Genomic DNA, 24,642 nt, shown 5'->3' on the forward strand with positions numbered 1-24,642 from the left:
TTTAGTCAAACATGAGTCAGGTTTATGTTTCCTGTTTTGCCTCGCCTCTGATTACAGTGAAACAGCTGCAGAGCTCCTCTCCATTGTTTTCTTTATGTGGTAACGTCCTGAGCGAGCATCTGTCACTAAACAGAAATAAGACTCTCCTGAAAGTTGTGTTCAGATTCCAGATGGATTACAGAGCTAGCAGTCACACTGTTAAATTGGTATCACATTGTGTCTAAATGCACACGACAGGGTCGTACATCAAGCTGTGTTTACTTCCTGATTGTGCGTCCTACGACAACAACACTTCCTTCTCACTCACGACAGTGTGTGTATGTTTTACTGAACTTAGTATTTTGATATGCTGTATTTTCATGAACGTTGTGTATGAATGAGCGTGTGAAAAGGCTTAAGTGTTCTTTGGCGAATGTCCCTATGTCTGGCTGTCAAAGCACTGTGAGCATGCTCATTTATCTGTTGTATTAGTGCCTTTTTGTTTTTATTTCCTTGTACTTCCTTCTTCTTTTTTTATTCCCATCTTAAAGTGTCAATGGAATGCACTGCTCTGCAAGACTGAACATGCTTTACCTACACTGTTCCCCTCACCAGTGGTCAATGTGGATATTAAAGTACCTATCATGACAATTGTATTGTATGTTTGCCAAAGAATGGTTTGCACTGTAATGTATGCATCTCGACAGTCATCATAAATAAATAAGCCACAGTTGAATTACAGTTTGTACTTTTTGGAGACTTTTCTTCTTGGCTTCTCTGCTCTTATCTTTTACCAAATAGCAATTGAGATGAATCTCAAGCCCAGTTCAGACCTAAGATTAACAACTAGACAAGCTCACGACAGGCTGCAACAGTCTAAAAGCCCATCACTTCACATTGCTGCAACTGCAAGAGACTATACAGTCCCCCTCCAAAACTATTGGAATGGTAGGCCCAGTTCCTTTATTTTTGCTGTAGGCTAAAAACATTTGGGTTTGACACGAAAAGATGAATTTGGGACAAGAGATTAACATTTCAGCTTTTATTCCAGGTTTTTATATCTGGATCCTATACACCACTTTGAAGATAGCAGTCTTTGTTTGAACCCACCCATTTTTCATGTACAGGTTACATTGGAGGCCTCAGTTTGTGTGGCCTGAGCAGCAGTAGGTTTCAGCCTGAAGGCTGCCAGTCTCTTCTACACTGTTGTTTGTTGGAGTCTGAGTCTCTGGTACAACCTCCTTGAGGATGGGTCCAGGTTTGGAGTCGGGCTGTGTGAGGGGAGCGTCTGCTGCTGGGTTTGAAGTGGGATCAGATGATGTGGCAGTCACTAGGTATGTTTACATGGACCACTTGTAATCGGAATAAATGCCTGATTGGAATGAAAATGCTTCATATGCACACTCCATTCTGAATAAAATCTTCTGATCCGGCGCATTCGGAATGGAATTTCATTCCGAATGAGAGGGGTGGTTTATGTCGATCCGCATTCGAATCTGCGTCCATTGAAACACTTGATCTGATCACCTCTCCCCATTTAGGGTGTTTTGTTTTACTGCACGTCTCTCTCCCATGACATGCTTCGTTATTCTCCCCCTCTGAATGGACTGCAGCAGTATGTACTGCTGAGCTTGCTGCTTTAACAGGGGAAGCACCAGAAACATCAACACCGCCTGCAGCACAATATAAAGGTCTATTTCTAAGTACAGTAAAGTAGAAATAAATGTGATATAAAGTACGAACACGAGTGAGTATACAAACCAATAATTTCACGCGGTGATAAGTTGAAAAAACAAGTGAGCGATCTGACGGTGTAAAGTAGGGTTCCTTACTTTTATCCCAAAATATTTCAAGGTCAGAAAGCCGAGGGCCAGATATTGGATTTTTTTCCACCCATTACACCATTAAAATGTCTTGGATGAAGATATAATCCAAACAGTACAGGCATAAATATGCTGTCCTTGTATCACATAGCAATTTTCACATTTTTAAACCTTTTTAGTACCCACTGAGGCTAAATTTACAGGACTGGACTACTCATCATAAATATACATTCAACACAACTGCTTACGGCTTTAAAACGGCAACCTGTTGTCCACAATATTTGATCTGGCCCCGAGATTATTTCACCCGACCTGGGATCAGTGCACAGAGTCCAGAGAGACCACCTACTGAGTGAAAACTTGACTTTAAGGCACATATGAGTGCTACAGTCGTTCTTCTGCATATCCATACTGCCAGAATCCCCTAACACCCCTGCATGCGTCATGAACTGAACCATCTTTGTGCATAATTTTGGATGCCTTTCAGCACTACACCAAGTCATAGGACAGTCTGTGTACAGATCAGGATTAAATTTTTAGTTATAAAGGATTTGTTTTTATAGTTATGAGAGGAATTTTTACCATTTGATGAGACCTGGAGTTGAATGTACCACAGGATTTATAAATGATGTCCCGTTTAACATAAGTGATCAAGACCATAATTGCACTTCTTGTTGACATAAAATTAAATTGTATGTAAATAAATTTAGTTGGTATTAGTTTGGCATTACAGATTGTTTATAATGAGGGATTAAATCAGGTTTACATTGAACTGAATCACTCACCAAAGCGAGATACGATGTCTGCGTTTGTGGCTGACAGACTATTATGCAGGGAAAGTGTGCCATCATGAGAGCAGCTGTTTTAATCCCCCACAGAGATAGAAGTTTGGTTTTAAAAGGCAAAAACCTCTGGCTCTGATATTTAGGGCCTGAGATGTAGAAAACTAGTCAGAGGTGCAGACAGGACTGGACTCTATGAGAGAGCGAATTGCAGCTGTGCACAGTGGTTAAATTCTTTATCTTTAAAAAAAAAACATCAAAAGTAGACAAAATAAATTAATCTCCTTCAGTCTTAAAAATCATGCAGTGTGTATCAGTCTATTTTGGACTGCATGTTTGCAGAGCTGAGGTGATGCTGCAGTTGCGCTGGTGTGCAATCTGCCATGCGTCTTTTTACGATGTTCCTCCCTGCTCCAAAGATTTAACTCATTTATTGCATCTTATTACAACCTTTCCTTGTTATAATTATAGCTAGATCATGATAAGTGAGTGGAAATTTGTATTTGAAATACGTAAATATTGAAAATTAATATTAAAAAATATCCATCTTTTTTCCCAAATGTCTAGAGGGCCAGATGACACCTGCTGGCACTGGACCTGGCCCGCCGGCCGTCATTTGGGGAATGGCTAGAGTAAGTCAGGCGGTTTGTTTAAGGGTGCAGAAGAGGAATTTCTTCTTCTATGGCAAATTGTCGGTAGATTTAACTGGTGGGACGATAAGAACATTTGTATTCAGATCAGATTGAGATGCATGAGCACGCATATCTGAATCGGATTGTATCTTCCAGCGTCCATGTTTACAGAGACGTTGTAATCTCTGGTCCAAATGAATTTTATCTGATCGGGAAAAAAATGTTTATGTAATCACAGCTACTGTTTCACTTTGGGTTTGAAGATCTGGAGTGTCATCCCCATCAGACTGAGAAAGAGGAACACAAGAGTTAGAATATTAAAGGAACAAGTCATGACTTTTCATGTGAGAGTAATGTGCTGGTGTTTTGTTTTTACTCAATGTTTTGGCTTAATATGAAGGACAAATATTTCAGATCATTTTAAGTCATGCAGCAGAAGATTAGATCTGTTGTTTAAATACCTTGAGATTCTTTTAAGTGTTTAATAATAGCAGTATGAGAATTTTTTTGGCCAGGAAACTATATTTACACATGAAAAGGAACAAAGAGCAAAGATAAAGAGGTATGGTTCATGCGCAGATGACAACTTTTTGAAAACAAGCTCTGTGCACACAAGACCACAGAAAGCAGCAGAAATACTTGCATCATAACAATATGAAATAGATGAAATTATAGATGTACATGAGGGTGTGTTCAGGCTCCCTCTGTCAAACTGGAGAACCAGTCCTTGCGACTTAAGATGTCATAAACCGACATCAAATACCTTATGTGTGTTGGATCTTAACACTTGAATGTAGTTAATAAGTTAGTTTATGAGTGAAAAAGCTTTTAACATGCAAATAGACTACAGCTCCTGCTGTCACAGAGCGATCACTAGATTAAAGTCATTAAGAGCACAGCGCTGCTGTGCCCACTTTAGTCCTGTCTAGTTTAAGGCAAAAGACATAGACATATTCTTTGACACTCTTTCACCATTTGAGAATAACAAAATATGCCTTAAATTATGTTTTTTTTAATGATTTGAGGCACAAAACACAACAAAATGGCTTTAAATCGCCTTGTTACTGACATTTTCTAACCTACCACCTACTGTCAGGTTTTCTTTTAGGATGATCTTTGAATGTTATGTAATGGTAAAATGTCAAAATTTCTTTTAAGGGGTAAATGGAGGGCTTAAAAGTCTCAGAGGGTTCAGACACTTCTTTTTTCACAAGCTAAATATAACTTGTTGTATGTGTTTTTATTGGTTTTATGTTTTTAACATCTTTTCATGTATATTTTAGTGTTGACTTGTCACCATAAAAAGTAAAACTTTATCATTTAAGTTGAACCATACTAGAATCAGTGGGTTTTACTTCGCTTTCGTCTTCAAACTGCTTCGAGAATGCCTAACTTCTTTGTTTTCTTTTTTCTGCCTGCTGTGGTACTAAACTAGACTCTGCATCTTCAACAGAAACAAACATGGCAGTTTAGAAACTTTAACAGACTTTAATGTCTGTGTTTCTGATGTCCCACACAAGCTGACTTAAGAAACCTGGCTGTGCCGTTTCTTGGACTTTAGCTGGCTCGTTCTTCTCTTGTTGACTCTCAGGAGCAGCAGATGTATGTTGTGTAGCGGCCTCACTCTTTCCTCTGGCTCTTTTAGCGGAAGGCAGCTCAGTTATTGAGTCTGTACAAGGAGAAGACATAACAGCTTGTTTGGTTTTCCTCTGGGGCTGGGGAGATGACGATGCAGAAGATGATGAGGATCTGAGTTTCTTCCTGCAAAGTTCAGGCCCGAATGACTCCTCGAGCTGGGAATCAACCTGTGGAGATGGCACATCTGTTCACTTCTGCTGCTTTTAATTATTCAATCACATAGAAATGTTGGGCCTTTCTATAATGAATTCTAAAAAACAAACTTCTTTTTACCTGTGCCACGTCTGATTCTGCTGAATGGACCTGAGGAGGAGCAGCATCTTCTAAACTTGAGGGTTTCTCAACATCTGTCCCTTGACTTTCCTCCACCTGGAGGCAAACAGAGGAGAAACGACATCTGTAACATCCATTAAACATGTCAGTTTGATAGGTTGGTTTTCTAAATCTGAATTTACACTTTCATAAGATACATTGTGATGCCTTCAACCTGTTTTTTTTAACTTTAGCACACCTTAAAAAAACATAGTAGGGTTTTGTATTTACAATTGGCATCAAGTAGTTTTAAACAAAATTAAACACCCTCTTTCAGTGTCTGTACACGGACTCAAGCAGTTTCTTTTTTATCTATTTTGAACTTATTAAAAAAAAATAAAATCTGTTTAAAGGTGGGTGTGAAACAATTTCATGTTTTTTTCCACATCAAAGTTTTCTTCTTAAACTCAAACATTACAGACTGGTTTATTCAAAATATCTCAAAATAATAAAAATAATTTAAGTCTAAGAGCCCTTGAATTACAGAACATATTTACAGTGAAGGTAAAGACGGCTCTTTTTAAAGATTTAGATCAGAAATAAGGGCCAGTCTTTCAGCTTCCAAACGACTCATCATTTGGTACCATTTTTGCTTTCCTGTGTCTATAAAACAACAAAAAAATGTAAAAAAAAAAAGGAAAAAAAAGAAAAAAGAAGCCAAATCTCAAAGAAACCAGCGCCCATCATTCCAAAAACAGTTAGAACCGGCTAGTTCCTGAAAGACACATCACACTTGCTTGCTTGTCAGTTATTGTCATTTAGTGAGACGTCATTTCAATCAGACTTGAACCCTACAAGATTTATTAGCCATGTAGCATGTATGCTCTACCTTAAAATGCATCTTTATGACCAAATAAGGAAGAAAAGCTGTTAAAATGGCATCGCTGGTGTAATTGCTAGGATCATGCCTAGGCCCACCTCGTCCTTCCGTGCCGGGGCCTCAAAGCATGCCATGTCGAAGCACGGAACATTACACTGGCCAAACATACCGGACTTTAGGGTGAAACCAAGCAGCAACCTTCGGCCCTGAAAAATTAAGCCAATGCGGCAGTGCAAAAAATCGCTATACCGTAAGTGTCCACTTGAGGCTGGCTGCAGGAACACCGGAAGTCCCGTCTGGACACATTTTAAACAGCCGGTTTTTGACACACAAAATAAACTGGTTTACAGCCTGGTTCAAAACATCAAACATGTCTCATTAGCTAGTGTCTTATTGTGCTCCCACTGTAAGGGGGGTGAATTTTTGTGTACCATGATCATTTGGCTAATAATCAGGATGAAAGCTGATTGGCGCGTCTCATTTGATTGACAGAAAGCTCAGCAGGCAGAGGCTCCATTTCTGTCAACCAGAATGCTAGCTAGCAGGCTGACAGGAAGTCGGGGTTAGTGGGTGGGCTGTTAGGTTGATCCAAAGTCCGGTGTTTGAGTCCGCCTATTGTAAGTAGACGACGGATGTCACACAGGGTTTGTCCAATTCTCTCTACAGTCTATGGGTGAAACAGGCCCAGGCACAGTACGGATGCGCCCTTAGTTACCTCAACATAGCTGAACTGGTCCAGGTCTAACTTCGCGCAAAGCCCCTGCTCCGCCTCAGCCATTTCAGACTTCTTCTTGGTTAATGAAGCACTGAAACCGTTAAAAGTCCTTTGCCTCTGGAGACAAGGAAAAGGAAACAACTCACTGCTGTTCTTTGTTCTGCTTTTAACGAAGAAATGTTGTCAAGTTCTGATAAAACTGGCGCTTTAGCAGCATCCACGCTAATCTTTTCCTCCATAACTGCACCGGCTCTTGCTGCTGCTTGTTTACGTCACAACTCTGCTGCACCTGAAAGTACTGCCCCTCGTCTCTGATTGGTCCTGTCACTTTCTAACCGGGAATAAACGGTTCAGATGGGAGCTTTGCTAGATGGATTCGCCAGTGAGAAACAAGGAAACAGGCATATCCATCTGCTTTGCAAGGTTAATATATTGGGGTTGACTGCCTCCTGTTCATGAGATAGTGCTGCCACCTGTTGGCAACAGTCAGATCTTACACGCTGAGTTTATGTGGTACCACATGTGATTAAACAAGCCAGCAGCACATTGAAGGTCTGGCATGGTGCAAAGAACACACTGCCATGACCTTCCACCAGATTTAGGCAAGAGAACAAATGCTTGGACTAAAGGTGAAGACTAAAATGTAAGGACTTTTATAGACTGAAACTAGACTAAAATGTTTTGAGTTTTTGTCAACTTAAACTAAACTAAAACTAAAAAGGATAGAAATGACTAAAATGGGACTAAAACTAAAATGTATTTTACTTAAAAACTAAAACTAAGTCATTGGTCCTGTCACTTTCTAACTGGGCCCAAACTGTTCAGATGGGAGCTTTACAAGATGGATTTGCCAGGGAGAAACACGGAAACTGGCAAATCCATTTGCTTTGCTAGGTTAGAAGAAAAGGCTTTCAACAGTACTGTCGCTTCAAATCAGAGGCCATGTCTGAGACCACATTTGATTTACATGCCTTCATGCTGTCATCAGTGAGCTCCTCTTGTGGAAAACCATCAGGAAAAATCCATGAAAATCCAAACTTTAAAGCTGTGATTGCACTTCCCCATTTTTCTGTTAACTAGTAGAATCTCCCTCTATACTAACTTAAATCTCTCCATTTTGCCCCACTTACTGCTGAAGTTAGCAAGCAGATCACTTTTTTTTTTTTTTTACGTTTTCTTCCACCATGCCTCCCCTAAAGTCCATTGGTGCCCCGATGGTAGGTCCCCCTCCCACTTTGAAAACCCCTGCTTTAGAGCTTAAAATCATATCCAAAGACAGATGGTAATGCTGATTGTTTACACACTCCTTTATGCTGTTTACTTCCAGGTTAAAGTCTAGTGTGGGGAGTGTGGAGCATGCTCAGAACATCTACACCTGAGTTAAATGTGTAGACACACCAAAGACTGCCCTGTTAAAATGCATTTTTAAAGTCCAGAATATTTCCTGCTGTTTCTCTCACTGACTCATCCGGGGTTGGCAGGGAAAAAATCAGGATAAAATAATTGCCTGTTTGCCTGCATTCTCTGTTTATGAAGTTTTCACATGAGGGACAACAAATCTTAATGAGGTATCTAAACAGGAAGCAGCTGTGAAGTCTGTGGGTAAAGATATTTTCTGTATGAGTAATAGAAGCAATGTAGATGCCTGGGAACTCAAACCATGCCAAGTTATGCCTCATTCAGACTGTGGGTTACATATTTCTTTCACAAAACCTAAATTAGGATTTACATCCATTCATTACCTACACCACTTATCCTGTTTGGGGTTCTGGGAGGCTAAAGCAAATCCCAGCTCTCAAGGAGCTGAGAGGAGGTACACCTTAAACTGATCGTCATGAATCATACAGAGGTAAACAGATTATGATATACAATCCTATGGTTGATTTAGAGTCACCAGTCAGCCTTACATGCATGTCTTATGATGACTGTATCGTCTGGCTTAATGTGGGTAAAATTAAAACATGAGATCTTCAGTTTGAAAAAGCTGTTGACCACCTTTTCAGACTTGAGAACATGCAGGTGTTTGGTGGTCTAGGGCACAGTTGTTTTTTGGCATGCCCAAGGGCCGTTATTGATGCCCAAAGTTAAAGTTAGTTTTTGTCTATTTTTCGCTGTCAAATTACACCAATATTGCCTTATAACTTTTAAGTTTTTATTTCAATCATCACCAAACTTTATAAAAATAACACAGCATTTGATAAAAAGAACATCATCCCAGCAGTCAAACATGGTGGTGGCAGTGTGATGGTCTGGGGCTGCTTTGCTGCTTCAGGACCTGGACCACTTACTGTGATTGATGGAACAATGAATTCTGCTGTCTACCAGAAAATCCTGAAGGCCAACGTCCGGCCATCAGTTCATGACCTCAAGCTCAAGTGCTCTTGAGTTATGCAGCAGGACAACGACCCAAAACATACCAGCAAGTCCACCTCTGAATGGCTCAAAAATAAACAAAATTAAGGTTTTAGAGAAGCCAAGTCAAAGTCTGGACTTAAATCCAACTGAGATGTTGTGGTGTGACCTTAAACGGGCAGTTCATGCTGGAAAACCCTCCAATGTGGCTGAGTTAAAACAATTCTGTGAAGAAGAGTGGGACAACATTCCTCCACAGCAATGAGAAAGACTCATCACCAGTTATCACAAACTCTTGATTTCAGTTATTGCTGCCAAGGGTGGAGCAACCAGTTATCAGGTTCAGAGGGCAATTACTTTTTCACACAGGGCCAGATAGGTTTGGATTTTTTCTCCATTAATAAATAGAACCATCAGGGGAGCAGGTGGCCTAGTGGTTAAAGGCACTCCCCATGTACGCAGACGGCCTGGGTTCAAATCCGGCCTGAGGCCCATGTCTCTCCCCCACTCTTGACCCTGTTTCTGACTCTATCCACCATCCTCCTCTATGTAACAAAGGCACAAAAAAAAAAAAAAATCATCATTTAAAAACTGCATTTTGCTTTTACTTGGGTTGTCTTTGTGAGATATTAAAATGGTTTGATGATCCGAAACATTAAAGTGTGATAAATATGGAATCAGTAAGGGGGGCAAATACTTTTTCACACTACTGTATAAGTAGTATCCAGCTGCTCCTCAGCCACCTTAACAATGGTGCATTTAAAAGGGCAGAATAGTATGCTTTCAGGCCTCTTATTGCACTGTGTTTAACACTGAAAGCTCTCACATGGATGTAACCTTTAAAAAAACACACATTTCCCTCATATTTCTGCTTCCATCTATCTCCATCCCCACTGTTTCTGTTGTCCTGTCCCTCCCTCAGTCCACTTCACGTCTCCCTGCAGACTCGACACTGGCAGCTGGGCGGTGAATGGGCTGACTTCTCTGGAAAGAAATCTGGACCAGGAAATGAGGTTTCCAGTGGCTGCACAGATAAAAGTGCCTTCATGTCGTAGCCAAGCAGGAAAAGACATTATCACCCCAACAACATGGGACCTACCTTACTATAGAGGCTAACGTCTATTCCTGCAAGATACGACCATGAACACACACAGACTAATTCCTGCTGGGTTGCTCAAAAATCTGCCATTCTCTGTTTACTCTGGAGAGCAATAGCCAGTTTGATTGTGTGAGTTTGGATGTGATGTAGGTGTCTGGAGTTACATGTAAGCAGACTACAGAGCTCATATAACAGAAAACATCCATAGGATGTCCACACCTCTCTGATTCTGAAGCAGAATTGCGGGTTGGTGGTTTTTCAGGACACAACCCTGCAGCTGCTCAGGCCTGGCTCCTCATCAAGCCTCTCACTTCCCACTCGTCACATACTGGAATTTCATTTAGGCAATTGGCTCTCTGCGTTGCACCTCTCGCTCGCCAAGGTGGAGAATTCTTTCCCCTCGCTAATGGAACGTCATTCTCATTTCCAGAGCAAAGCGGATGAAAGGGAGGGAGGCGGCGTCCCGCTGGGGGAAAAGAGGTTTCGTGTCCCGAGACTCAAAGGACTGCAGCGATGGCTTGTCACCCCCAGCAGGAGGGAAATGTCAGGAGATGGCTCCCTGCTGCTGTTTTTGGCTCTGACAGGCAAACCCACTGAGTTTACCGCGCAGCTGTTTGTACAGGCACTTACTGAACGTGTGAACACACTTAAGAAGGTGATTGTTTTATCTGCTTAGAATCACCAAGGATGCAATCGACCGGCAGCACAGTAATATTTCTCTTTGGGCTGATATGAACCATGCTGTGCCCTTACTTCTCATTTGAGAATAATAATAAAGGATCTAAGATTTTAAATTATTGCCCAGATTTAAAAAGGTTCATCCTGAGTACATCATTGGAATACTATCTCCTCATTTCTTGTATTTTTAAGATACACAATAGCCAATAAAATGCTCCCACGCATCATAAAAATCTTGGAAAACAGTTTACCAGTCATGAAACATATGGAGAATAAGAGAAAAGATAAAATGTCCTTAAAAATATTTCAACATTTGCCTTTTTCCCTTTGGAGTTTTTTTTTCACCAAAATGTCCAATTAACACATGGCTACTCCTATGGTATATAATATTTTTTCTTAAGGTATTATACAACCACAGATGTTATAATGTAATTTAGCACGAGCAGATGTTTTTGTACAAAGCAACGTACATCTAAGAGTACAACACAAGCAAAGGTCTAAACAGGAGGAAACAACATCAGTAAGAGCCACAAAGTCCAATCAGACAAAGGTGCTGCCTTGGTGTATAAAAGCAGATTTTTTGTTTTTCTTTGTATTTGTTATCCTAATACTACCCAACCTTGCAAAGCAGATGGATTCACCCGTTTCCATGTTTCTCACTGGTGAATCCATCCTGCAAAGCTCCCATCTGAACCGTTTGTTCCCAGTTAGAAAGTGACAAGACCAATCAGTGATGAGGGGCAGTACTTTCAGGCACAGCAGAGTCGTGACATAAACAAGCAGCAGCAAGAGCTGGTGCCATTATGGAGGAAGAAATTAGCGTGGATGCTGCTAAAGCGCCAGTTTTATCTGAACTTGATGACATTTCTTCATTAAAAGAAGAACAAAGAACAGCAGTGAATTGTTTCCTTTTCAAAAATGACAAAAGTCGAGTACTTACAGTACATGTCTATAGTCGCCATGTTTCGCGTTATTCATCAGTAGCTGTGCACGCGCAGCTTGATAGTGGCTACGTCACGTGTTTTGTTGCTCTGATTGGCCCGTAGAGATGTGACAGACAGAACGTCCACCCAATCATACTCCATGTTTTTTTCAAAGTCTCTGCCTTTTCTCAAACATTTCCTTTTGAAGCTTTCCCAGATGGATGTGTGAAACAAATCCAACTGGTGTGTCAGGTTAAATACTACAAACATTAGCAAAGAAACATCAAGGCATCAATATGAGACCTCTTGTCATCATCAACAATGACATAGTCTTCACCAACATACAGTATATTCTCCCAAAGTACCAATTGCTGGGTTGTTTACAAAAAGCCTTCAGAAGTAGAGTGGGGCAGTGCAAGCCACTCATTCTACCACTGGAGACAACTGAGAGTTGGGTCAATTGTTCTACCATCAAGGGACAACAGGGGACCTGAGTTGAGCTATTGACTTAGGGCCCTGATGTGATGGAGGTATCAGGCACCTTTCGCTGGTCTAGTGGAGTAGAGAGCTTGAATCAATCCATCCATCCATCCATCCATCTTATCCAGGGCAGGGTCGCAGTGGCAGAAGGCCAAGCAAGTCCACCCAGACATATCTCTTCCCAGGAACATTTTCCACGTCCTCCTGAAGGAATCCAAGGCGTTCCCAGGCAACATGAGATATATAGTCACTCCAGCAAGTTCTGGGTCCACCCCATGGTCTCCTTTCAGTTGAATGGGACTGGAAGACCTCCACAGGGAGGCGACCAGGAGGTATCTTGATCAGATGCCCACACCACCTAACCTTGCAAAGCAGAAGGATTCACCCATTTCTATGATTCTCACTGGTGAATCTATCTTGCAAAGCTCCCATCTGAACTGTTTGGGTCCGATTAGAAAGTGACAGGAGCAAACAGCGTCAAGGGGCAGTACTTTCAGGTGCGGTCAGAATCATGATGAAGGCAAAGAGCGACAAGAGGCTGGTGCAATTTTGGCAGAAGACATTAGTGTGGATGCTGCTAAAGTCTAAGTTTTATCAGAACTTGACGACATTTTCTCGTTAAAGAAGAACAAAGAACAGCATTGAGTTGTTGTCTTTTCAAAAACGACAAAAGTCTACAGTCACCATGGTTCACCTTATGCAGCACTCTACGGAGTTTACTTTTCGGTAGTGGGGCTATGACGTCACGTGTTTTGTTGCTCTGATTGGCCCATAAAGATGTGACAGGCAGAATGTTCATCCAATCACCTTCCAATTTTTTTTCAAAGGCTCGGACCTTTCCCAAACGCTGTCTATGGGAGGTTTTCCAGATGGATGTGTGAAACAAATCCATGTGGCGTGTCAGGTTAAAACAGCATCAGATCGGTGCATGAACTTGTGTACTCACCAATACCAATACCTGCATTTTAAACAGTATAGGACGTTTTTCTGATACTGGTATCGGAATCAGAACAACCCTACTATGGGTATGTTTGCAGCTCTGCACCTGCTAGGGCTCCACATCATTGCTCTTCTCTTGTCTTTACTTCTTCATGTCATTCTTTGCTGCTTTATGTTCTTTCCAACTTCTAACATTCTGGTTTCACTAATGCAATTCACAGCTGTAACCCAGCTAGTGCTTTATGTGACCTTTGTTTCCCTGGGTTGTCTTTTTTCCCCCATATTTAAAAATTGAAACTCTTTTCCCAGGACTGAATGCCAAAACAGAAAGAATCCTGTCAGTGAAATAAAGACAAAAGAGGTGAACAGATAAGACAAGGTTAACTGTCTTTAATGTCATCCAGCACAGATAGGATCACGCTGAGTCTGTCTGAGAGACAGAGATAGAAAGTGGAGTTAATCTTCTGACTCCCTCAGTGAGACAAGGCTGACTGACGGGCAGATGGGATGTGTCGGTGTGCGAGCGGCAGACTGGCTGACTGATAGGCTCCCTTTTGATTGGCCTGCATTCCTCAGAGGACACCAGCGGGGTACAGTCTGACCCAGCATGATAATCCCTCGTCCAGGACCCCTAATCAGCTCTCCTCTCCTCTAAAATGGGTCGGTTTATGGGGGAAGCCAATCTGACACACTGAAGGAATGCGTGCTCACACGCACACAAGCAGAAAAAACACCGACCACTGTGCCAAGATGAGCTATCTGTCTGCAAAACACACATCTCGTCCTCAATCAGAGATATCTCAGGCTGAGTTAATGAACTTGGCTGGCAGGCTGGAAAGTCTGACATGTCTGAAAAGTTTCTCACCAAACCCGACAGAGACGATTCAATGCTTTGGATACAAAACTGGATGAAAACATGTAAACAGGTTTTAATCAGGGGAATTCACCTCAATATGACACATCACTGAGGACAGATGAGCCAAAACTACAGCTGTGAGCCAAACACTGTCAACACTACAGGCCCAATTTCAGCCAGCAATCAAAGGAATCTCCTTCTGATGCTTAAACTCATTTAATGACCAGTAGAGGGCGATACAACTAACAGCAAAGGCTGACTGTTCTTTTTTTCACCAGTACCACTGAGCAGGGGTGTTAAACTCAAGGCCTGGGGTCCAAATCTGGCCCCAGTTATAGTACAGTTATACCCGGCCCACCAGATCATATCATATTTTCATTATAACTGGCCCACCAGTTTGAGGTCTGCAGACTTTCTCCAGTATAAAAATGTAAACTTAACCTTGAGGATTGAAAAGATCATCAGAAAGAGAATCAGAAAGAGTAAAAAGTGAAAATAAAATGATAAAAAGTCAGGAATGTGGGAAAAAAGACATTTGTTTTCATCTCGTATTTTCTCATTTGCATCTCATAATTATGACTTAAAGTTATAGTTTTGATTTTTTATATCAAATTTTGACCTTTTCAAATCATCATTTTGACCATTTGGATTCACTATTTAAATATTTAAGTCATATTTTAAAATTTCAAACTCATGAGTTTGACTTTTAACCCCAAATATGAACCTTTTTGATTTAAATTTCTATCTAATCTTTTGACTTTTATAACTCAATATTTTAATTTTTTATTTAATATCTAGAATTCTATGATTTAAAATTGTATATAATTGTATATATTTTGACCTTTAAAACTCTTGATTTTTAATTTTATCTGATATTTAGCCTTTTAAACTATTAAACTTTTTCTTTCTCATATCTTGAAAGGTAAAGGGCTGCAGGCTGGATTTGAACCCGGGCCATCAGCATACATGGGGCACGCCTTAAACCACTAGGCCATCTGCGCCCCGACCTTTTAGCATTTGACTTTTTTTTAAATCTCAGAATTATTTATCATCAATGTTATGTTTTTTCCAAATAATATGTGCACCGGTGAAGATGAAGTTGAGAGTTTATGGGAAATTTTGACCCAGTTAGGCCCTCAGGTTAGACCCAAATTCAGAATTTGGCCCCTGCCTTGATTGAGTCCGACATCCCTGCACTACTGGATAACTGGATAACTAACAGAATTGAAATGCTAAGATGAGCACTGTCACTACCACGAGTGCATCAACTAGTTAAAATCTTTCTTTTTTTTCAATATTTTTATTGAATTTTCTTAATTTTTACAGTACATAAAATATCACATATATTGGCAATGAGTTAATAGCTTTTAATGTTGTGATCCTTGAGGAGGTCTGCAGGGCAAAATGAGCTCAGGACTGTAGCAGCTTCCAGTGACTTCTGCATGGAGTTGGAATATTCTCTTGAATTACTAATTGTTCTTGACTGACTTGCAAACAAACTATGTGCATACTGCTACCTACTGTATAAAAAAAACTGTACATATGCAAGTGTGCTCAGGCTTGGACCAATGTTACTATGTTAAAGGGAAACTAGCTGGGTAGGGGAGTAGGGAGGAAATCATGCTATGCATGGAATAAAATAATGGCTTCTAATGTGAAAACGCTCACAGTATGGTCTGGTTACCTTCTGGGGTGAAGGTGTTTTCAGGAATAAATAAAAGCAGCTGCCATGGCCTGAATACAACAGCACTGAAACATAACTTTCATAAATTAACAGAGTTTATACCCTGCTTTTTTCTCGTCTGTTTTGTCTAACCTCCATCCAAAACATGTCGGGCCACAAAGTTCCAACTCAAACAGACAGGAAGTGAGTGCCAGGCAGTGAAGGATGATGAACTGTTTAACAGTCAAAGGTAACACACATCAGTCATACTATATTCTGTGCCAGGCTTCACAGCTAATTCCTGTTTTTTTATTTTTTTTTACCTAATTTCCAGTTGAACTATGAAGTAGTTATTAAGTTCCTTATGAAGTACAACACTTCAGACCACACCACTCCGACTTAATAGTCACAGAGTGTGGATGATCTTATCTCCACACCACCACAGGCACACCGCATTCTAAGGACTCGTGGTTGGTGGTGTGACATTCATGTATTTAGAGGTTCTTTGCAGATGACGTCAGCAGCAGCAGAAAACATCCCTTGGAGGGCAGTTAATGATTTCTGCATTGAGAAATATTGCCAAGAAGCAGCAGCAATATACACATTCTTCACTCTAATGCTACTTTTGTGTCCTGAAAGTAGCATTAGTGGAAAAATAGAAATTTTTTGTCCTCTTTGTAACTGGGAGTTTGTTGTGCCCTAGAGCTGTGGCAGATTCCCTAAGCTTTCCCAAATCATCGCTAGCAAACATCTTAAATTGCTGCTCAAAAGAATCATTCCAAAATCATCAATGATTAAATGTCCGATCGCATCCTGTTGATAGTGTAGGCCTTGCTAATGAGGGATTCTAGATAACAAAGTATCAGGAGCAGGACTAAACATCATATGTGATTGTGGCTCAGGTGCTAGAGTTGGTTCTCTCACAGCAAGAAGGCTGTGGGTTTGATTCCCAGCTAATGCAGCCACATGTCAATGTATCTGATCAGGACACTTAACCCCAATATTCTCCCACTGCTTTGTCATTGGTGTGTTGATAGTTAAGAATATGTAAATGAGATTAGCTCATACTGATGCCCAATTCTCCATCAGTGAGTGAATGGGTGTGAATGGGTAGGTGTTAGGACTGTTAATATCTATCTACAGTCCCATTCGAATTTCATTTATTATTTTTTTACAGATTTTGAATTATATTTGAGCATATTTTTTATGAATATGTGTGTAAAACGTTCAGTTGCTTTAATCACTTTGTAGTTACACATTTGTCCACTAGAGGACACTCCAATATTACTTTACAGATTGCAATGAAAAAATAATGACCTAAAAGCAAAAGTAGTTAATGTTAATTTTCAAATACTTTTTTAGTGCAAACACAGCCGCCTGCACCATTTACAGTCCTTTAACAGGTATTTTGGTACTGATGGTCAACTTTAAAACGAACGGGTTAAAAATTAAATGTCAAACAAAAATAAATTAAATTACGCCGCTTATGGCAGTGATGACATCATGTTTATAATGAATTAAAAATTTTAAAATGTTGGTACTGTCTTGGCCCTACATGTTTTTGTTTTTTAAAATCACAAGGCGATCCATGGTTTCTGAATCAAGAGCAGGGCATTTTTTTGTTCACTGTCGTCCCAGCCATGGAGAAAACTCTCCACCCTGACAGGGGTGCCAGGGACGCACACGTAACAGCATGCCAGTTGGGACAGGAGAAGATACATGGACCAAACGTTTTAATCTCGTACACCAGCATCTCTTGATGTAGCGAAGCCTCAGTTGCCAAATGTGTGTGCACCACCTTGGCCATACACTTGGGTGAAGTACAGGCCAAGGAGTGAGGTGAGAGACTCGAGAACGATTATAAACAGCAAAAATATTTTAAAAAACATGCTCGAATAGTAACTTTGACCTTTCGAATATTAATGAGTTTTTAAATATTCAAATTATATTCAAACCCCGAAATTCGTTCCAACAGCCTTAGTAGGTGTGACCTCTGATGTAAAAGGGCTTTGAGTGGTTGAATGACTAGAAAAGCACTAAAGAAGTTCAAGTCTATTTACCTCAACCACTCCTCTTCCCATGTTTATGTTATTTCAAACTCCCACCCCTTTCCTCTATTTCTCTCTTACCCTTTCCTTAAGGCCGTAAAAGAAAGGTTTTCATGTTAAAACCCTGAGCTTCACCAAACCAGCAAACGTCTTAAACCGCTGCTCAAAAGAATCATTCCAAAATCATTAGTTGTCAAATTGCATCCTGTTGATGGTGTGGCCCTTGCTTGTGAAAAAAGTCAATGCACTTTGGCGCCGGTTTAGTTCAGTTGGCAGGTGCCCATATTCAGGAGATGTAGTCCCTGGCGTGCTTTCATAGGACTGATTTCTGCTCTCTGCACTATTTGGTACATGTTTCCCTCCAGTCTCTCTCCCCATATTTCCTCTCTGTCTCCAGCTGTCCTATCTGAGAAAATGCCCAAAATCTAATCTTCTTTTTAATTAATTAACCAATCTAACCTATCGTGAGCCTTAGTCATATGGCTATTCATACATTAATGTTCATTTTATATACAGTGTCATAGATGTAAACCCTGGACAAGTCAAACAAAAAGCCTGCACATCACTTCTCACCAACATCTGCTAAAAGCCTTACTATCTACAAACAATGGATGCACAGAGAGAGAAACAAACACATGTTTAGAGCAGTCCTCCCTCCCCAGGCTGAGTGTATAATAAGTGTAACAGAACAATACGCCATCGTGTTATACCCTGCAGCAGTGATGACTGGTGAGAATGAATCACGCTAATTACTGCATAGTCAAAGGAGTGACTTCATTATCAAATACCAGATGTGTTGATGAATATACTCACATGTGGTTAAAAATACCCCTTGTGGATGGCGCCAAGGATCTGCTTTGAGTAAATTTATCCTCAAAGAAGAAACTTCTGAGGCACAACGGCGCCAAACATGGTGCCATCTTGTTGTAGCATGTCCGTAACATGTGAAGCAGAGGGAGGGATACCTGGAATGAGCCTGAGGCTGAAGGTTCTGAAAGGCATCACATTAAAATGATCATTAGGTGTCATCTCTGTGAAGATAGAAGATGTTCATATATCAGCTGATGCTGTAATTGCTGACCACATTTAACTGATTCATGTAAACAGGGAAGACTGATCTCCATCTAGCAGTTGATTCTGTATTTATGTTCTTAAAGTAGAATTTAGTGCTACTTGATTTAAAAAATGAATCAAGTTGATCACATCACTACACTATGATAGTTAAAGTATATTTTTATGTTTTCAGATTTTTAAAGGTTGTTATATTTAAGTGTTTTATTCTTATTCTTTTAATTCTATGTACAGCACATTAAAGTGCTGATCTGAGTCCTTATCAATCCCACTATCAATACTTTCATAGTTTGGTGAAAAGACAAAATAAGGGCAAATATTTAAACTACAAGTGGTTTTAGCTGAGTAGTGCTTGAGTTAAAAAGCTATGATTCAGTCTGTCACATCTGTTGTATATCCCTAAAATCTAAACACATATTCACACTGTATTTATTGAAGTTTCTCATCAAAGACTAATCTTGATATTATGTGACATTTGAACACATCATAACAAATAGAATACAGTTGTCTAATTTACTGAGGTTACCTGAACGCATCATATTTTCCATCCTCAGCTTGTTAAGTTTGCTAATTAACTTCTATTTCTCCAATTCCACCGTGGATTTCAACACTGGATTAATATTGTTAACAAACAGGACTGTGTCAAAGTTTTGGAGCACTTCTCAGCATTTATCTGAGCAGCTGAAGAAGAAAACTGTCCTGAAGCAGCTGAACAGAGTGGTATGACCATGGCTTGATCCTGTGCTGTTGTTAGCATCTTTGCTAACATTAGCAAAGATGTGCTTTGCCTGAAGGTGGAACTTAAGACTCGTGCTTCGGTGTAAACACAGTCCATGACTGCAGTATGTACACACAGTTTTGGTTTTATCTTAACTAACATTCACCAGCTTTTTAAAAAGAAAATGTCCATTAAGCAGACCTGGGTCCATCTCCTCACTCATCACTGCTGGCTGTGTCTGACCCTCTCACCACTCCAGGCATGTAAACCATAGATATGGATATGCAGACGATGCGTCCATGCCTGTTAAACGTAGCCGCTGTGCGTCTGCTGGTCTGCCATCTTGGAATGGGCGGGATTAGCGATCGCTCAATATAAATAAGGCTTCACTATACGCTGACGATATAATGCTTTTTTTTTTTTTTACTAAACCAGAGATATCTTTTCCTGCATTGGCTGATTTATTGGAGGCCTATGGTTCTATTTCAGGTTACAAGGTAAGTAACACAAAGAGTATTATTACGCCTCTTAATTTATCAGCAGAAGTCATGCCCAAATTAAATTTACCCTTTTCATGGAATAATAGTTGTCTAACATATCTTGGCTTACAAATATCTAATAAACTGGACCAGGCATTCACTCTAAATTATGGTCCTCTGTTGAAGAAGGTAGGGCAAGAGCTAGATAGATGGAAAATGCTGCCTATTTCATTAATAGGTAGGGTAAACTGTATTACAATGAGTGTACTTCCTAGGTTTCTGTATCTATTCAGGACTCTTCCTATTCATGTCCCTCATTCTTTCTTTAAGCAGCTTGATAACTACATTTTTATGGCAGGGAAAGTCAGCTAGAATAAAATTGAAAGTTCTCTGTCAGAGCCCATGTGAGGGAGGACTTGGTCTCCCTGATTTGTTTTTTTATTACTTAGCGGCGCAATCAATGGTCATAGGGGCATGGCAAGCTAATAGACAGACCTCTCCCTCATGGTTACAAATTGAGCAACATCAATTAGCCGACACTACTCTCTCTACCCTTCCATATATTCCCTTTGTACATACCTTTAAAAGAACTTTAAATAACCCCTTTGTACTACATGGGTGCAAAATATGGACAGATATTAGAAAAAAAAGACGAAAAACCTTCAATCAATCTATGCAGCTACACCCTTTTATGCAAACCTGAGATATCTACCTGTTTGTTGTGGTATAGTAAAGGTATTTGGACATTTGGTGACTTATTTGATAATGGGATGTTACTATCCTTTTAACAGTTAAGGTCAAAATTTCACCTGGACCCCAGGCATTTCTTTAAGTACCTACAAGTTAGAGACTATATTAGAGTTCAACAAGGTGGTAAACTAATGCCTTTATACCCTTTGGAAATGGACACTAATATAGTGGGTAAAGATATAAAGAAATTTGTTTCATTTATGTACAAAATATTATTAAAGTTTTCTATTTGTGGTCCAGTAGGGCCAAAGCTTAAATGGGAGCAAGATCTTGGGGTTGAAATTAAGGATGAACAGTGGAAAGCAATCTGTCGAAAGAGCCAGACATTTTCATTAAACAGTCGTCATAGACTGCATCAATTTAATTTGATCCATCGAGTATATTATACACCACAACGTCTAAATAAAATGAACCCCAATCTCTCGGCTTTGTGCCCCAGATGCAAAATTGAGACTGGCTCTCTTGTTCATATATTTTGGTCGTGCTCCCATCTGAATGAGTTTTGGAAAAATGTCAGAGACACTATTGAAAAAGTGACTGATTGTGAGTTTGCTTTAAATCCAAGGTAAGTATTACTAGGATAAGATTTGTTAAAATGGCCTTGATAGCTGCAGTTAAGTGAATTGCCTTCAAATGGAAAAGTGTTACATCACCATGCTTAACTATGTGGTTGAACGAGCTTTCATCTTATAATCCTCCAGAAAAAATAATCTGTAATTTGAAGAAGAACCCAAAAGCTTTTAATGAGGTATGGGACAATTTTCTTGCTTTTTTGCCCAAAGGATAAGGCAGATTGAATTCTTTCTGAGATGATGAATTTTGAAACTGTGAAAACTTCGGAAATGTAATTTGATTTACCTGCATGTGTATATGTGTGTATGGTGCATATAATGTACATGCAGATGTTTATTTAGAGATGTATTTATTTTATTATTAATTTAATTTCTTTTTTCTTTCTTTCTTTTCTGTTTAATTATACCCTTCCTGTTGCTATGTGAGGGGAGAGGGTAGGTGGGGAATGAATTATGAATTCTCTTCTGTAAATAACAATACATTTATAAATAAATAAAATTGGTGAAAAAAATATAAATAAGCCCACTTTGCCTGCAAAATCTGTCCTACCTTGCTTAATCCTGAACGACTCTACATGAAACTTGTTTTGTTATAAAGCTGAAAGCTTGAACATGATACTGATTACTTACTGGAGTTAAATCAAGGCACTGATTGTGGGTCTGATCAACTTTAAATAAAAAAACCTATTATGTCCATATGTACAGGGAACATCAGCTGTAATCAAATATTTAGAATCTATAATTAGATAGTTTTCCTTACTCTAAATAGATTTATATAGATAATTTCTCTCCCTCTTGTCTTGCAACTGGCCTTTAATCTACCGTATAGGCAGGCATACACTGTGAGTCGTCAAGCCTTTTCTCACCTGATGATTTTTGAGTTTGCAGTGCATATTAGCCATGTGAGGACACAACGGCCGATCTCAGCTTAATTACTCATGCAGGGGATGAATTTCTGACTTAAATTCTTGCAGAGCCAGCAGATTACAAATCGTCAGGGCCCATATAACTCCGTTGAACTCTCACTCTTTTGCCTGTGCCAAGATGGTTGCCACGTAGACATACCGTCAGATAGCGAATGCGTCATCTACATCTTGTATATATGATGTAAACATCCGTGTTGGAGGACTACGGAGCAGGTTGTGGTCGAACTTAGTCATATGATTAAATTGCATCATTATTTTTTTTTTTTAAAAAACATTAGGTTTCAAGATTAATCACAAGCATTAACATGTTAACGATAACAGCCTAGGGCTGGATGATATGGCCTAAAAATTGATATCCAATTATATTTTTGCAATATCCCGATACACGATAAATATCGCAATATTTAGAAATGGCCTCTCAGCAGCTGTATTTAATTTGGCCCCAAATGACACTAGTTTGATGATAAAAACAGATTGTTCTATTGGATTTTTCATACAATTGTTTACAGAAAGGGTGAAAATCAATATAAAGTCAAATTTAGCATTATTATTTTCAAAAGGACTTCATTCAATCTTTTACTAATAAATCACCAATACATAAATCATGAAATACTCTGTATTTTACAATGTATGGAAAGTCCTGAAAAGTTATCTGGGTTTTTTTATACTATTGTTGATTATAAAATTAATATTTTCCTCATAAAGGGTGAAGCAAATCTACACAAAACTCACCAATCCTGCATGCAGCCAATGGCCAAAACCCTGCAGTCTAGTCCACCATTCAGGCTCGCAGCTGTGATTATATTAGTTCGTTATCTGTTCTGATGAAAGCTGAAGCAGTTTCTGACATGACATGAGAGCGTCTTTAGACCTTATTCAAGAAATTCTCCTTGGTGATCATGGGAGGAAAAAAGGCTTGGTGGAGGCAGGAACATTTTAACTCTGTGTTGTCCTGTTTTGAACTGTTAGACTGAGATAAGGCACCGTAGTTGTGGAGAAGTGGATCACATTTGTCTGCTGCTGGGCCTTCTTCTCTCTGACATGTCCGACCCTGGCAGGGAGTTTTCAGAAAAATGTTTGCGCCCAGGCAAATCACATATTCTGGGTGGAATGTCTTTATGAGATTTTTAAATCCTGGCTTTTCAACAACACTGGGTTCATGTCTTTAGCTACGTTTTATGTTACTGCCGCCGTTATCTTGGTGTCATCTTGCAGTGTATTTTAACGACTACTGCGTGAGTTCCACCTGTTCCTTTTCAAAGCTGAAGGACTGTTCAAAGCTGCAGACCCAGCGTTTTTCGCCGCCTGTCTCTGAAAGCAGCTAACTCACCGCGAACTCGCCACGCCCTCTTCTCCCATGCTTCTCTATCCGCTGATACAAACACGCGCATGTGCGGAGGACTTTTCTGGATGGGAGGGGGGGGGGGGGGGGGGTGGCTCTTTGCTGTGAGAGATGCGTTCAGGGACAATGGGAGAAGCGAAACTCCAGCGGGAAATTTGCACTGATGGCTCAAAACTCGGACATAATTTATACTCTGATGTTCGCGATAAATTCATTTTATATATCGTGAGTGGCAACAGCTGGGATACATTGGGTATACTCGCTATACTGTATTTCCCAGTCCTATAACAGCCCTAGTAATATTTTATAAGATTATTTTCTGGTGTCCTTAGATGTCCACCAAGAGTCTCTGACTGCAACTGTATGGTTGTAACACATCATGCTGTTACAAATGTTACATGTAACTCTGCTAGCTGCCAACATTGCAGTGTGTAGTCAGCCCTTGCCAAGATATCTATAGGCGGTGGCTACACTGGAGGATAAAGAGACAACTTTTGGCATAAAATTAATTTATTATTTGTCTGCAAGCCTATGACAAAGATGGCACTGATTATAAACCCAATCCTACATCCCATTCTGTTATGAAAAAAATCTGCAGGGATGTAAGCTCTGCCATTGGATTGCTGTGTATTTTTGATCATTTAATTTTATTCAATCACTGTTTTCTTTCATCTCTTAGAGTGGTTTTCTACTGTGCCCTTACCCTTATTTTGATTTTAAAGATCAGTCATGGCAAAAATAGTCAGGCTTTTTGGAAAAAACAACCCTTTAAAGTCAAAGACAAAACAGATTTTTGCAAAGTCATGTCAATCAAATGAAAATTCATTATGCAAAATATCCCTTCAAGTCAGGATTTAGTAGATGCTACAATCAGAGCACTGAGTCTGTGTGGATAGATCTATATCAGGCTTGCATATCCGAACACTGCAATTTAGCTCCATTTTTCTTAACCCCAGGCAATGGTTGTTGTATTCAGAGTCTCTCCCATCTCAGCTGAGGAAGCTTGTAACGCCTTCAGAGTAGTCATAGGTGTCTTAGAGGCCTC

General features: G+C 39.8%; 1 long non-coding RNA gene across 1 annotated transcript; it reads right to left on the bottom strand.

The window, feature by feature from the left end:
• Positions 1 to 4,474: 4,474 nt before the first annotated feature.
• On the bottom strand, positions 4,475 to 23,026 carry LOC121526722. Its single transcript, XR_005993333.1, has 4 exons — positions 22,988 to 23,026; positions 18,553 to 18,730; positions 5,128 to 5,223; positions 4,475 to 5,021 (listed from the first exon to the last, which is right to left on the bottom strand). It is a non-coding gene; the product is annotated as an uncharacterized LOC121526722 (long non-coding RNA).
• Between the last annotated feature and the right edge of the window lie 1,616 nt (positions 23,027 to 24,642).

The sequence above is a fragment of the Cheilinus undulatus genome, linkage group 18 (assembly GCF_018320785.1).
Source record: "Cheilinus undulatus linkage group 18, ASM1832078v1, whole genome shotgun sequence".
NCBI lineage: Eukaryota > Metazoa > Chordata > Actinopteri > Labriformes > Labridae > Cheilinus > Cheilinus undulatus.